The sequence below is a fragment of the Procambarus clarkii genome, chromosome 11 (genome assembly GCF_040958095.1).
Source record: "Procambarus clarkii isolate CNS0578487 chromosome 11, FALCON_Pclarkii_2.0, whole genome shotgun sequence".
Lineage (NCBI taxonomy): Eukaryota > Metazoa > Arthropoda > Malacostraca > Decapoda > Cambaridae > Procambarus > Procambarus clarkii.
The window spans coordinates 11,576,988-11,593,271 of NC_091160.1; positions in this window are offsets into that span (position 1 = coordinate 11,576,988).

Sequence of the window (16,284 nt, forward strand, 5' to 3'; positions counted from 1 at the left end):
CCTCAGAAGAATGATGGGAGCACCTGTGTGGACGCGCCGAGAAAATCTAAGAATGGAAACCATCTTGCTTGCCTTAGAAAACAGGATTAAACAAAGAATAGCCACAATAACAGCTCAACTTGTTGGAACAGCCACCAGACTGTCAATCAAAGACAGCATACACAAATCGCCTCACAGAAACCTTCAATATAAAACAAGTACATGGACGGAAAATCTAGTAAAGATTCTAGAGAAAGTGGACATGAAACGGACCATTACAAAGGAGAAGACAGCCTATATCAACACCTTCAACAGCCTCCTCCATGGGAAGAATCGAGCCTAAAGATAATCATTGAAGGTTTTCCGGTTAGGAAATCAGCTTGTGACTCGCAAAGGCTCAAAGGGATCATGGAAAAACAAATGGAAGCATCTCAAGGCCGACAGCCATTCACATCTTCACAGATGAATCAGTTGATCAAGAAAGAGATTCCGCTACGACAGCAGTTTACACTAACTACCATGAAGCTTACATGAACATGGATAGTGGGTTACCTTACCTTGAGGTTACCTTGAGGTTACCTTGAGGTGTTTCCGGGGCTTAGCGTCCTCGCGGCCCGGTCGTCGACCAGGCCTCCTGGTTGCCGGACTGATCAACAAGGCTGTTGGACGCGGCTGCTCGCAGCCTGACGTATGAGTCACAGCCTGGTTGATCAGGTATCCTTTGGAGGTGCTTATCCAGTTCTCTCTTGAACACTGTGAGGGGTCGGCCAGTTATGCCCCTTATGTGTAGTGGAAGCGTGTTGAACAGTCTCGGGCCTCTGATGTTGATAGAGTTCTCTCTCAGAGTACCTGTTGCACCTCTGCTTTTCAACGGGGGTATTCTACACATCCTGCCATGTCTTCTGGTCTCATGTGATGTTATTTCTGTGTGCAGGTTTGGGACCAGCCCCTCTAATATTTTCCAAGTGTAAATTATTATGTACCTCTCCCGCCTGCGCTCAAGGGAGTACAGTTTTAGGCTCTTTAGTCGGTCCCAATAGTTTAGATGTTTTACTGAGTTGATTCTAGCAGTAAAGGATCTCTGCACGCTCTCCAGATCAGCAATTTCTCCAGCTTTGAAAGAGGCTGTCATTGTGCAGCAGTACTCCATGTGAGGAGATGGTACACCAGCTCACTTACAATAGTGCTCTTATGCCTGTGGGAGCCAGTACACTTGTTAAGTGCACTTGTTAAGTGGGCGGACTTAAGTTTGGTAACCAGCAACTGAAACATCTAGTGTTTGGGCTCATGTGAGAGCCCCAGTCATCAGCAGTCCAGAAATGTTACCCTGGCCGGGGTAGTACGTCTGTGGACAGTGCTAGAGCCGATAGCATCATCTCATTGTATGGCATGAAGCGAGACTCCACTTTGCGCGGGAACAGCTAGGCCGCAGGCGTGGGTGAGCTGTGGGCCTCCCGCGCTCGAGTCGTCGTCATGGATACAGCCGCCATCTTAGTAAACATCTTGAGCCGCCATGTTGGTCGGCCATCTTGGAGTTGCCCTAGGGGCTATGCTACACAGTGGCTGATTGGATGAGAGGGGTAGGCCGCTGTATGCCTTCCTCTCATTGGTTATTTCGAGGAGGGCGCGGGAATCGTCGGTGTGAGCGTCATTCTGAATCCAGCTGCCACTCTGTCAAGACGCTTCTCTGTACTCAATTCGGCCAAATTGAGTATAGGGCGCCGTGGTGGCTGGACTATGCAACTGCTTCACTTCCTGCTTCACCAACGACAGCGATCGTCACAGAATCCGGCCGGAGTCGTCGCTTGGAGGGGAGAAAGACATTGTGTACAGTGGGTAGAGGTACAGTGATCTGGGATCGTGGGGAATGTGCATACGAGCAGTAACGGACTCGTAGATCCCATACCAGTGATGATTAAACTTGCTAGTGCTCTGTAGCAGTCGATGGCAACGGGGAAATTCGTGTCAGGCAGATTTCCCATGTTTGTGTGTGACGCTATCGTTGTGCGCGTCACCCTGGTATGAACGCTTCACTTCACTGGTAGGTCGAGGGTGCGAACCGAGCCGTGTTGTGAGTGGGAGGAGTTTGAGTGCGCCAATTGTACGAAAAAAATACCACGTGAGGTACTACTGCCGCCTACCGCTGCCCTGAGCGAGCCAGCCGGCAGTGTGAATGAGTAAGTACCTATGTGTGTATTTCTGGTGATCAGTTAGTCTCTAAAAGCTTGAATTCGAGGTCAAGTGTTCCGTCACATTGTCACGCAGCACCTGTGGAGGTGGAGTGAAGTGTGGGCGAGGAGATAATCACCTTTGTTGTCATCTTGTCAGTCCAGAGGGACTTACGTCTTGTGTACACAGACGTACAGTGTGGGTGTGTGTGTGTGTGTGGGTACACACGAGAACAGAGTATACATAGATTAGCCAAGGACTGTGAGGATGTCCATGTAATAATTATATTATTCCATTGTGGTAATTATTCATTTTTGATCGTCCGTGGGACGGAGTGATATCATTTCCATGTGTGGTCTTGCAAGTGTGGAATTCCAACACTGAGCGCTCAGGTATGTGTAACGCCAGTGATTCCTGGCAATGATTATTGTGGAGTGTACCACAGTGTGGTCTAAATTTCTTGTATTGTTCCCAGGGCCGTGACAAGTGTGATTTATATATATATGTATTGTGGTTGCAGTATTAATGTAATTTTGGTAGAATTTGGTGAGTGACGAAGCTGGCTGGAGAGACCGCCATCGCTCTGTCGAGTAACGTAACTCTCGAGAGTGTTTATCGGCATGCGCGATCGATAAATCACTCACCCATGTGATTTAAGGAGTGCGAGATCTTCTTAGTGTTCCCAATAACGTTTGACAGCTGTAGGCTACATGTGTCAGTAGTAATTATATATATATATATATATATATATATATATATATATGCGAACAAGCCTGAATGGTCCCCAGGACAATATGCAACTGAAAACTCACACCCCAGAAGTGACTCGAACCCATACTCCCAGAAGCAACGCAACTGGTATGTACAAGACGCCTTAATCCACTTGACCATCACGACCGGACATAATGAGGTGATAGCCTAAGCTATTTGAACCACCCCACCGCCGGCACTCGGATAGTAATCTTGGGCATAGCATTTTACCAAATCACCTCATTCTTTGGGGCACACGTGAGGAACACAAATGCGAACAAGCCTGAATGGTCCCCAGGACAATATGCAACTGAAAACTCACACCCCAGAAGTGACTCGAACCCATACTCCCAGAAGCAACGCAACTGGTATGTACAAGACGCCTTAATCCACTTGACCATCACGACCGGACATAATGAGGTGATAGCCTAAGCTATTTGAACCACCCCACCGCCGGCACTCGGATAGTAATCTTGGGCATAGCATTTTACCAAATCACCTCATTCTTTGGGGCACACGTGAGGAACACAAATGCGAACAAGCCTGAATGGTCCCCAGGACAATATGCAACTGAAAACTCACACCCCAGAAGTGACTCGAACCCATACTCCCAGAAGCAACGCAACTGGTATGTACAAGACGCCTTAATCCACTTGACCATCACGACCGGACATAATGAGGTGATAGCCTAAGCTATTTGAACCACCCCACCGCCGGCACTCGGATAGTAATCTTGGGCATAGCATTTTACCAAATCACCTCATTCTTTGGGGCACACGTGAGGAACACAAATGCGAACAAGCCTGAATGGTCCCCAGGACAAAATGCAACTGAAAACTCACACCCCAGAAGTGACTCGAACCCATACTCCCAGAAGCAACGCAACTGGTATGTACAAGACGCCTTAATCCACTTGACCATCACGACCGGACATAATGAGGTGATAGCCTAAGCTATTTGAACCACCCCACCGCCGGCACTCGGATAGTAATCTTGGGCATAGCATTTTACCAAATCACCTCATTCTTTGGGGCACACGTGAGGAACACAAATGCGAACAAGCCTGAATGGTCCCCAGGACAATATGCAACTGAAAACTCACACCCCAGAAGTGACTCGAACCCATACTCCCAGAAGCAACGCAACTGGTATGTACAAGACGCCTTAATCCACTTGACCATCACGACCGGACATAATGAGGTGATAGCCTAAGCTATTTGAACCACCCCACCGCCGGCACTCGGATAGTAATCTTGGGCATAGCATTTTACCAAATCACCTCATTCTTTGGGGCACACGTGAGGAACACAAATGCGAACAAGCCTGAATGAGGTGATTTGGTAAAATGCTATGCCCAAGATTACTATCCGAGTGCCGGCGGTGGGGTGGTTCAAATAGCTTAGGCTATCACCTCATTATGTCCGGTCGTGATGGTCAAGTGGATAAAGGCGTCTTGTACATACCAGTTGCGTTGCTTCTGGGAGTATGGGTTCGAGTCACTTCTGGGGTGTGAGTTTTCAGTTGCATATTGTCCTGGGGACCATTCAGGCTTGTTCGCATTTGTGTTCCTCACGTGTGCCCCAAAGAATGAGGTGATTTGGTAAAATGCTATGCCCAAGATTACTATCCGAGTGCCGGCGGTGGGGTGGTTCAAATAGCTTAGGCTATCACCTCATTATGTCCGGTCGTGATGGTCAAGTGGATTAAGGCGTCTTGTACATACCAGTTGCGTTGCTTCTGGGAGTATGGGTTCGAGTCACTTCTGGGGTGTGAGTTTTCAGTTGCATATTGTCCTGGGGACCATTCAGGCTTGTTCGCATTTGTGTTCCTCACGTGTGCCCCAAAGAATGAGGTGATTTGGTAAAATGCTATGCCCAAGATTACTATCCGAGTGCCGGCGGTGGGGTGGTTCAAATAGCTTAGGCTATCACCTCATTATGTCCGGTCGTGATGGTCAAGTGGATTAAGGCGTCTTGTACATACCAGTTGCGTTGCTTCTGGGAGTATGGGTTCGAGTCACTTCTGGGGTGTGAGTTTTCAGTTATATATATATATATATATATAATCGTAGTGTCACGGTGCCCAGTGTTATTGTGTCATTTACTGTGTGGTGATTGCAATATTTTGACCTATGTTCTAGGGGTTATTGAGAGCACTGGGGTCATTTGCAACAGTAAGTAAGTAAGGTGGTGCAGTATTCTAATACTTGGAAATTAGAGTACTTGCTGTGTGTGTTATTGCAAAGGGGTTGTTATTTGATGGTGATTGTTGCTAGTGTTGAGCATCACCGTATGTGATTGCAGTTCAGTAAAGCTATTGTGGTGCAGTGTCCTAGAGGGTTCATGTCCTGTATGTTATTTTACTAGGTTCTGCAGTATTGTCATTGCAACCGGATTGTTACGTAAATCACTGTGATTTGTTAGTGTGATTTGTCATTGTCATGGGTGAACTCGGCAGTAGACGAGTACTTGGGTACACATATATTCTCCTGGTTATCTGGTAGGACATCGAAGTCCAGTATTCAGTGAGGTGATTGCGAGGCAATTGCTTTAAGAGAATTTGTTCTTTGACAATTTGAGTAACGTAGAATACGTTTGGGTTAATTTACTTTCTTGCAAGCAGCTACGGTAGTCTCAAGGAGCCTAGCCATCAGCCAGATAAGAATTAGAGTATTGTCTGTCGTAATTAACGGTCAGTGGGCCGGGTAATTGACGTGTTTCAGGAAGTCAAATTAATTAACCTCGATCCTTGTTTGATCGACTCACACGAAGGCTACATTGTTCCATTAACCTAACGTCGTTATTTATCTGCCCGGAAGAACCGGCACTTGATTGACTCGTGGGAAGAATAACGTCATTTTAGAATTACGTAAACGTGGTGCTAATTACTGTTATTAGCCACCCGAATTGGTCTGAGTATGGAAGGCTCAGACGGAATTCATACCTTAATGAAAATTGCTGAGCCAGTGTGAAAGGTTGCGTATTTTAATTGTTTAATTATTGATCTTGAGGATAGTAATTAATTACTCTAAAGATAATCACAAGTGATTACCGTTCTCTTAGCACTTTGAACATTGTAAATCAGAGTTTACCATCGCTGAGTGATTAGTAACCGATTAACGTAACTAGTAAAGAGATTAATCAGCTGTCTGGTAGTTCAGGGATTAATGGGATTTTCTCACTGAATGCTCGACGGGTAGAGTGTTGTGTAATTTCCGCGTTACTAGTGACAGTTGTAAGAGTTATTAATTTAACGTAAATGTTATTGTGTTATTAACCTAAATCAATTGTTATTGATTGTTGATCGTCCGTGGGACGGAGTGTTAACGTAAGGATTAATTTGAGGAAGGGTTGCTGGAGTTGCCAGTGAACCCATTAGTTGTTGATGTCATTGAAAGACTACTGATTTGATTGGATTGCAACCGCTATTGCAGGTGTAGACTGCACTGAGGCGTAGAACAGTTAGGAGGTTACTGGAGACGTGTTTCAGAACCTACTGTGTCATTTGTTGTAATTGTGATTATAGATCTGTTAGTTCTTGTTTCTTGTTGATTCCTCTGTGGTCACGCTTATGTTCGAGTTAGTTCATTATGCAGTCCGAGTGGCTGGTGTCTAGTTGTCATTGATAGTGTCACAGGAAGGATTTCGAGTAACGTTATTGACATTTATTTTTGTTTTGTTGTAGTAGTTAGTACTTTATTGAATAAACTAAGTTGTTATGGTTAACACTGTCTTTTCGTTACACCCCACACATTATTATTGTTATGCAAATGTTCTTCACACTCGACTAATAAAATTGAGACTAATTCTGAGCTTTGGACCAAATATACGGCACCACACAACAATAAATTATTGTTGTGAGAGCCCAGGACCTACTCGCTAGATTCGCTTCGGCGAATGGCGAAGGTCGTCGGCCTAGTGGAGGGGATTTCAATTTTCATTGGGGTCTCGGCGTTTGCTCGCGCCTAGTCAATTGTTCATACATGGTCCCAAAGTGAGGAATGAGCTGCTTACTACACTGGTGTGTTAGCTAAGCAAGTCCTTCCTCAGGCGACCTAATTGAATATCACGACAGGAATAAAGAAAATTCTTAGAAATTTTCCGAGCTCAATTCCTTATACCAATTACATTTTATTCCAAAACTTCTCAAACTCTCATACTCCACTCTAGAGAGCATAAGCGTTTTGAAAAGTATCATCATCGGTATAGCATCTCTAGTGTGAAAAGTTCTTGTTATCCAACCTGTCATTTTTCTTGCAGTTGTGACGGCGACTTTATTGTGTTCTTTAAAGGTAAGGTCTTCCGACATGAGTACACCCAGATCCTTTACATGGCCTTTTCGTTCTATGTTATTATTTGCCTGAGTTTTGTACATGGTTTCCGTTTTTATATTTTCATTTTTTCCATAGCGCATGAGCTGGAACTTATCTTCGTTAAACATCATATTATTTTCTGTAGCCCATAGAAAGACCTGATCTACATCTGACTGGAGGTTTGCCGTTTCCTCTATGTTGCCAACTCTCATGAAGATCCTAGTGTCATCTGCAAAGGATGATACAGTGCTATAGGTTGTGTTCTTGTCTATGTCCGATATGAGGATGAGAAAAAGTACTGGAGCAAGCACAGTACCCTGGGGGACTGAGCTCTTCACGGTTGATGGGCTGGATTTTATTTTGTTGACTATTACACATTGGGTTCTGTTGGTCAGGAAATTGTAGATCCATCTGCCTATTTTTCCGGTAATTCCTTTTGAACGCATTTTATGTGCAATAACACCATGGTCACATTTATCAAAAGCGTTTGCGAAATCTGTGTAAATTACATCAGCGTTTTGTTTGTCTTCCATAGCATCTAATGCCATATCATAGTGGTCCAGCAACTGCGACAGGCAAGAGCGCCCTGTTCTGAAACCATGTTGTCCGGGGTTATGGAGATGCTGTGATTCCATGTATTTTATGATCTTCTTAGCACTTCAAAATCCAGTGAGGATAGGGTGACGTCTGATATATGATTTGATGTTGGGATCATACTCATGAAAAATTCATTTGGGTTATCAATCTTTAGTGTGTTTAATGGCTCGCTGAAAACAGAGTCGTACTGCTTCCTCAGTAGCTCGCTCATTTCTTTGTTGTCATCGGTGAAAGTTCCATCTCCCTTTCGCAGGGGCCCGATACTAGATGTGGTTTTTAATCTTGATTTTGCATAGGAGAAAAAATGTTTCGGATTTCTCTCTATTTCACTGATGGCCTTTTGCTCCCTTTGCCTCTCCTGGGTTTTGTATGATTCTTGTAGCTTCCGTTCAATTGTTTCTATTTCTCTACCTAACCTTCTTCGCCGTTCTTGAGATAGGGTGCGACTCTCAAGTTGTTCCGCGATTCGTTTTCTTCGCCTATATAGGGAACGACGTTCCCTATATAGGCGAAGACGTTCCCATACGCAGACTCAGATTTTGCTACAAGTGCTGCTGGGAGCTAATAAACCCAATACAGAAAGTAATACACAGATTACAATCTGTAATTAATAGACGCAGAAAAGCCACTATTACATTACTTACTGGGATGTGAGGCAACTGAAGCCCTGCGCATCGAACTCACATGGGTGCTCAACATCGCAAACAGAATTATTTGCTCTGAAAGAGGGCCATAAACTATGCAACTGAGAATAATTTACATGATGTCATCATTCATACCGACTCTAAATCTTCGCTCCTGGCATTGTTATCCAGTCAGCACAAATAATATATATATTTCATCACAGAAATCCGACATATAGGGAAAGACGCACACAATCTAGAGCTATCAATCGCCCTGAATTGGATTCCAAGTCACATTGGCATTGACAGTAATGAAAAGTCATACTCACTAGTATAACCTACCACTGCTCTACCTGTTTTACAGGTAAAAATACCTAATAGTTTTTCACAGATTAAGGAGCAAACCAAGACGAAAATACTCCCAAATATCAATCGTCCCCACAAAGCCAAAGCAGCGGAAGGCCGAACCACTGCAGTGTGGTACGAACAAACCTCTGGGTACTACTCTTTCAAGCCTGGCTAAATAGATATCCAAGAGACATTGCAGTAGCCATACACAGACTCAGATTTTGCTATAAGTGCTGCTGGGAGCTAATAAACCCAATACAAAAAGTAATACACAGATTACAATATGTAATTAATAGACGCAGAAAAGCCACTATTACATTACTTACTGGGATGTGAGGCAACTGAAGCCCTGCGCATCGAACTCACATTCACCCAACAAGAGCAGCTGCATTAAATACAAAATCCACAGCGACTACAATGGTTTAAAAAGCATTTGAAAAATGGGACACAATAATGAACTTTTTGTATCTATATCTGCCACCAAGATAACATTATTAAAACTAAATATTAAATCAGTGTGAAAAGAAGGAAACTCTACCTTCATTTAAAACTTTAACCCAGATATCACAGTAACAAGGTTATCGTAAACGACCGAACTCAATTACGAGCTCACTACAGCCCATGCTACATGGAAATTTTGTTCTGAGAAGCTGAATCTAAAACAACAACAACTCTCTAGCAGTTACAACCCCCGCTCTTCTCCCAGATAAGTCCATTACGGGCTCACCGTAGCCAGTGACACTTCGAAGTTTTTGTTACGATTAACTGAATCTAAAACAACAATATCAACTCTAGTCTTCTTCATTGGCTACTCATGCTCGTGTCACTTCTTGGGGTGGCTTAATCTTCAACAATCAATCTTGTATCCTCATTTGAGAATGAATCTTGTAGGTTCGCAACGTTATGTTAATTTATAATAGGTGTAATATATTTTACAGTTAATTTGTATTCATCTAGTCAACCTCGAACAAATATAATATTTGGAGAAATCCTCATCCAATTAGGCCAAGATGCAAGAGCACTAGTCAGAGGGACAGAACCCCTAAACAAGAAAATAATCAACACGGAATATGCAGTCATATTCAATGAAACATGTCTAAATGGAAACTGCTGCCAGTATACACACACACACACACACATATATATATATATATGAGGCACAACTCTCCTAAACACGAGAGTGAAGTATACAACTTTAGAACACTTTCCCACCAGGAGACTCGAACCCTAGCCAGCACAGAAGCCTTCCAGCAACTGGCATAACAGGTACGCCTTAACCCACTCCACCACCTGCTCAGACCCTTAAAAGAGATGGTAATTTCGGAGTATGTGTCTTTGGAGTGTATAAATACTCCGAAATTACCATCTCTTTTAAGGGTCTGAGCAGGTGGTGGAGTGGGTTAAGGCGTACCTGTTATGCCAGTTGCTGGAAGGCTTCTGTGCTGGCTAGGGTTCGAGTCTCCTGGTGGGAAAGTGTTCTAAAGTTATATATATATATATATATATATATATATATATATATATATATATATATATATATATATATATATATATATATATATATATATATATATATATATATATATATATATATATATGTCGTACCTAGTAGCCAGAACGCACTTCTCAGCCTACTATGCAAGGCCCGATTTGCCTAATAAGCCAAGTTTCCATGAAATAATTGTTTTTCGACTACCTAACCTACCTAACCTAACCTAACCTAACTTTTTCGGCTACCTAACCTAACCTAACCTATAAAGATAGGTTAGGTTAGGTTAGGTAGGGTTGGTTAGGTTCGGTCATATAACTACGTTAATTTTAACTCCAATAAAAAAAAATTGACCTCATACATAATGAAATGGGTAGCTTTATCATTTCATAAGAAAAAAATTAGAGAAAATATATTAATTCAGGAAAACTTGGCTTATTAGGCAAATCGGGCCTTGCATAGTAGGCTGAGAAGTGCGTTCTGGCTACTAGGTACGACACATATATATATATATATATATATATATATATATATATATATATATATATATATATATATATATATATATATATATATATATATATATAATATATATATATATATATATAATATATATATATATATATATATATATATATATATATATATATATATATATATATATATATATATATATATATATATATATATATATATATGTCGTACCTAGTAGCCAGAACTTACTTCTATGCCTACTATGCAAGGCCAGATTTGCCTAATAAGCCAAGTTTTCATGAATTAATTGTTTTTCGACTACCTAACCTAAGCTAACCTAACGTTTTCGGCTACCTAACCTAACCTAACGTATAAAGATAGGTTAGGTTAGGTTAGGTAGGGTTGGTTAGGTTCGGTCATATATCTACGTTATTTTAACTCCAATAAAAAAAATTGACCTCATACATAATGAAATGGGTAGCTTTATCATTTCATAAGAACAAAAATAATAGAGAAAATATATTAATTCAGTAAAACTTGGCTTATTAGGCAAATCGAGCCTTGCATAGTAGGCTGAGAAGTGCATTCTGGCTACTAGGTACGACATATATATATATATATATATATGTCGTACTTAGTAGCCAGAACGCACTTCTCAGCCTACTATGCAAGGCTTGATTTGCCTAATAAGCCAAGATTTCCTGAATTAATATATTTTCTCTAATTTTTTTCTTATGAAATGATAAAGCTACCCATTTCATTATGTATGAGGTCAATTTTTTTTATTGGAGTTAAAATTAACGTATTTATATGACCGAACCTAACCAACCCTACCTAACCTAACCTAACCTATCTTTATAGGTTAGGTTAGGTTAGGTAGCCGAAAAAGTTAGGTTAGGTTAGGTTAGGTAGGTTAGGTTGCCGAAAAACAATTAATTCATGAAAACTTGGCTTATTAGGCAAATTGGGCCTTGCATATTAGGCTGAGAAGGACGTTCTGGCTACTAGGTACGACATATATATATATATATATATATATATATATATGCGGAAAATCCACAGAGAAATATGAAATGAGGTGAACGTTTCGGCTTGTTAACGTTTCTGCCTAGCTATCAAAGAGGTCACTGATAGTCTGACAAGCGAGCTAAACATCTGGTACCTGGATGATGGCACTCTAGCTGGAACTCCGGAAACCATTTTGGAGGATATAAGGAAAATCCAGGAGCAGGGAGCAGCCTTAGGCCTCATTCTCAATGCATCCAAATGTGAAATAATCTCCCGCAACCCAGACATTACTGGGCAAATACAAAATGTTCTTCCAGACATTCTCGTTGTCGAGCCACCGGACTGCACTCTCCTGGGTGCCCCCATTGGCCCACGAGCAATCGAGGAGGTCCTGGTTGCAAAAATCACTGACCTAAAGAGAATGCTGGACTGGATTGACAAGATTGATGCCCATGATGATCTCTTTCTCCTTACAAGATGCCTGTCTCTCCCTAAGTTGACCTACTTTCTGAGATGTTCTCCATCCTACAGCAGCCCTATGTTAAATGTGTATGACACCCTTCTGAGGTCCATGCTGGTGAAAGTCCTGAACCTGCCATTGGACGACTCTCAGTGGGAGGAAGCAACCCTTCCTGTAAGACTCGGCGGCCTTGGTGTCCGCACAGCCTTCCAAATTGCTCTACCAGCCTTCCTTTCCTCCTCTCATGCATCGCACGACCTCGTCAGAGATATTTTACCTGCAACCCTGAGAGATTCAGCAGGAATACACGATCCTGCTTTCACTGAATGTTCAAATCAGTGGGATGTTCTTGCAGCCCCAGCAACCATTATAGAGCCAACAAAACAACACAAACAGTCCGGCTGGGACCACCCTCTACTGGAAAAAGTAGCTGATGCCATGCTCAGCGTCGCAACATCAGACAAGGAGAAAGCCCGCCTCAGAGCAGTGCGTGCCCCCCATGCAGGAGACTTCCTCCTGGCAGTACCCATGTCAGCAATGGGCACGCGCCAAGATTCAGAATCCCTTCTTGTAGCAGTGGCCCTCCGCCTTGGTGCCCCAATTCACACTGAATACAAGTGTATTTGCAACAGGGTGGAAGCAGACCAATACGGACTGCATGGGTTGCATTGCGGAAGCACAAAGGGCTGCCATGCAAGACACAACGAGGTCAATGACATCATCAAGAGAAGCCTCGTCTCAGCTGGGTGCCCAGCGGAGAGAGAACCTCGCATCCTAGGGGTCCAAAACCCGGATTTCCACGCACTTCGCCCTGATGGCATCACCATATACTCATGGAAGGAGGGTAGACAGTTGGTGTGGGACTACACATGTGTATCCACCCTGGCTGACACCTATGTACACTTCGGAGCTGATCAAGCAGGTGGGGCGGCCAACCACAGGGAAACAGCAAAATCACTCAAGTACAGGCGACTGGAAGGTCAATACCTCTTTGTTCCCATAGCGTCTGAGACGCATGGCTCCTGGGGCAAGAGTGCCTTGGGATTTCTCAAGGAATTGGGTTCCAACCTCATTGACGTCACCAGAGACCCAAGGGCTTCCAGTTTTTTGTTTCAGCGTCTCAGTGTGGCGATCCAGAGGGGAAATGCTTGCTGCGTCCTCGGTTCCTGTCCAGAAGCGGAGGAGCTTCAAGAGATCCATAACCTTTAGGCATTTGTCTTATATGTTTTGTAACCTTTAAATACACAATAAAGGAAAAAAAAAAAGGGAAGGGGGTGGTAGGAGAAAAGCACACAGAAACTGTATTGGAGGGGACCTACATTCCCTCCAATGCGTTATGTGTGGTTTCCTCCGAGGCTATGGGTCCCCCTTCTTCCAGCCAGAGGTGGTACTCCCTTCCCTAAGATAACTAATATATATATATATATATATATATATATATATATATATATATATATATATATATATATATATATATATATATATATATATATATATGTCGTACCTAGTAGCCAGAACGCACTTCTCAGCCTACTATGCAAGGCCCAATTTGCCTAATAAGCCAAGTTTTCATGAATTAATTGTTTTTCGACTACCTAACCTACCTAACCTAACCTAACCTAACTTTTTCGGCTACATAACCTAACCTAACCTATAAAGATAGGTTAGGTTAGGTTAGGTAGGGTTGGTTAGGTTCGGTCATATATCTACGTTAATTTTAACTCCAATATAAAAAAATTGACCTCATACATAATGAAATGGGTAGCCTTATCATTTCATAAGAAAAAAAATTGAGAAAATATATTAATTCATGAAAACTTTGCTTATTAGGCAAATCGGGCCTTGCATAGTAGGCTGAGAAGTGAGTTCTGGCTACTAGGTACGACATATATATATATATATATATATATATATATATATATATATATATATATATATATATATATATGTCGTACCTAGTAGCCAGAACGCACTTCTCAGCCTACTATACATGGCCCGATTTGCCTAATAAGCCAAGTTTTCATGAATTAATTGTTTTTCGACTACCTAACCTAACCTAACTTTTTCTGCTACCTAACCTAACCTAACCTATAAAGATAGGTTAGGTTAGGTTAGGTAGGGTTGGTTAGGTTTGGTCATATATCTACGTTAATTTTAACTCCAATAAAAAAAATTGACCTCATATATAATGAAATGGGTAGCTTTATCATTTCATAAGAAAAAAATTAGAGAAAATATATTAATTCAGGAAAACTTGGCTTATTAGGCAAATCGGGCCTTGCATAGTAGGCTGAGAAGTGCGTTCTGGCTACTAGGTACGACACATATATATATATATATATATATATATATATATATATATATATATATATATATATATATATATATATATATATATATATATATATATATATATATATATATATATATATATATATATATATATATATCGTACCTAATAGCCAGAACGCACTTCTCAGCCTACTATTCAAGGCCCGATTTGCCTAATAAGCCAAGTTTTCATGAATTAATGTTTTTTCGTCTACCTAACCTACCTAACCTAACCTAACCTAGCTTTTTTTGGCTACCTAACCTAACCTTACCTATAAATATAGGTTAGGTTAGGTTAGGTAGGGTTGGTTAGGTTCGGTCATATATCTACGTTAATTTTAACTCCAATAAAAAAAAATTGACCTCATACATAGAGAAAAGGGTTGCTTTATCATTTCATAAGAAAAAAATTATAGTAAATATATTAATTCTGGAAAACTTGGCTTATTAGGCAAATCGGGCCTTGAATAGTAGGCTGAGAAGTGAGTTCTGGCTACTAGGTACGACATATATATATATATATATATATATATATATATATATATGTCGTACCTAGTAGCCAGAACGCACTTCTCAGCCTACTATACATGGCCCGATTTGCCTAATAAGCCAAGTTTTCATGAATTAATTGTTTTTCGACTACCTAACCTACCTAACCTAACCTAACCTAACTTTTTCTGCTACCTAACCTAACCTAACCTATAAAGATAGGTTAGGTTAGGTTAGGTAGGGTTGGTTAGGTTTGGTCATATATCTACGTTAATTTTAACTCCAATAAAAAAAATTGACCTCATATATAATGAAATGGGTAGCTTTATCATTTCATAAGAAAAAAATTAGAGAAAATATATTAATTCAGGAAAACTTGGCTTATTAGGCAAATCGGGCCTTGCATAGTAGGCTGAGAAGTGCGTTCTGGCTACTAGGTACGACACATATATATATATATATATATATATATATATATATATATATATATATATATATATATATATATATATATATATATATATATATATATATATATATATATATATATATATATATATCGTACCTAATAGCCAGAACGCACTTCTCAGCCTACTATTCAAGGCCCGATTTGCCTAATAAGCCAAGTTTTCATGAATTAATGTTTTTTCGTCTACCTAACCTACCTAACCTAACCTAACCTAGCTTTTTTTGGCTACCTAACCTAACCTTACCTATAAATATAGGTTAGGTTAGGTTAGGTAGGGTTGGTTAGGTTCGGTCATATATCTACGTTAATTTTAACTCCAATAAAAAAAAATTGACCTCATACATAGAGAAAAGGGTTGCTTTATCATTTCATAAGAAAAAAATTATAGTAAATATATTAATTCTGGAAAACTTGGCTTATTAGGCAAATCGGGCCTTGAATAGTAGGCTGAGAAGTGAGTTCTGGCTACTAGGTACGACATATATATATATATATATATATATATATATATATATATATATATATATATATATATATATATATATATATGTCGTACCTAGTAGCCAGAACGCACTTCTCAGCCTACTATGCATGGCCCGATTTGCCTAATAAGTCAAGTTTTCATGAATTAATTGTTTTTCGACTACCTAACCTACCTAACCTAACCTAACCTAACTTTTTCGGCTACCTAACCTAACCTAACTTATAAAGATAGGTTAGGTTAGGTTAGGTAGGGTTGGTTAGGTTCGGTCATATATCTACGTTAATTTTAACTCCAATAAAAAA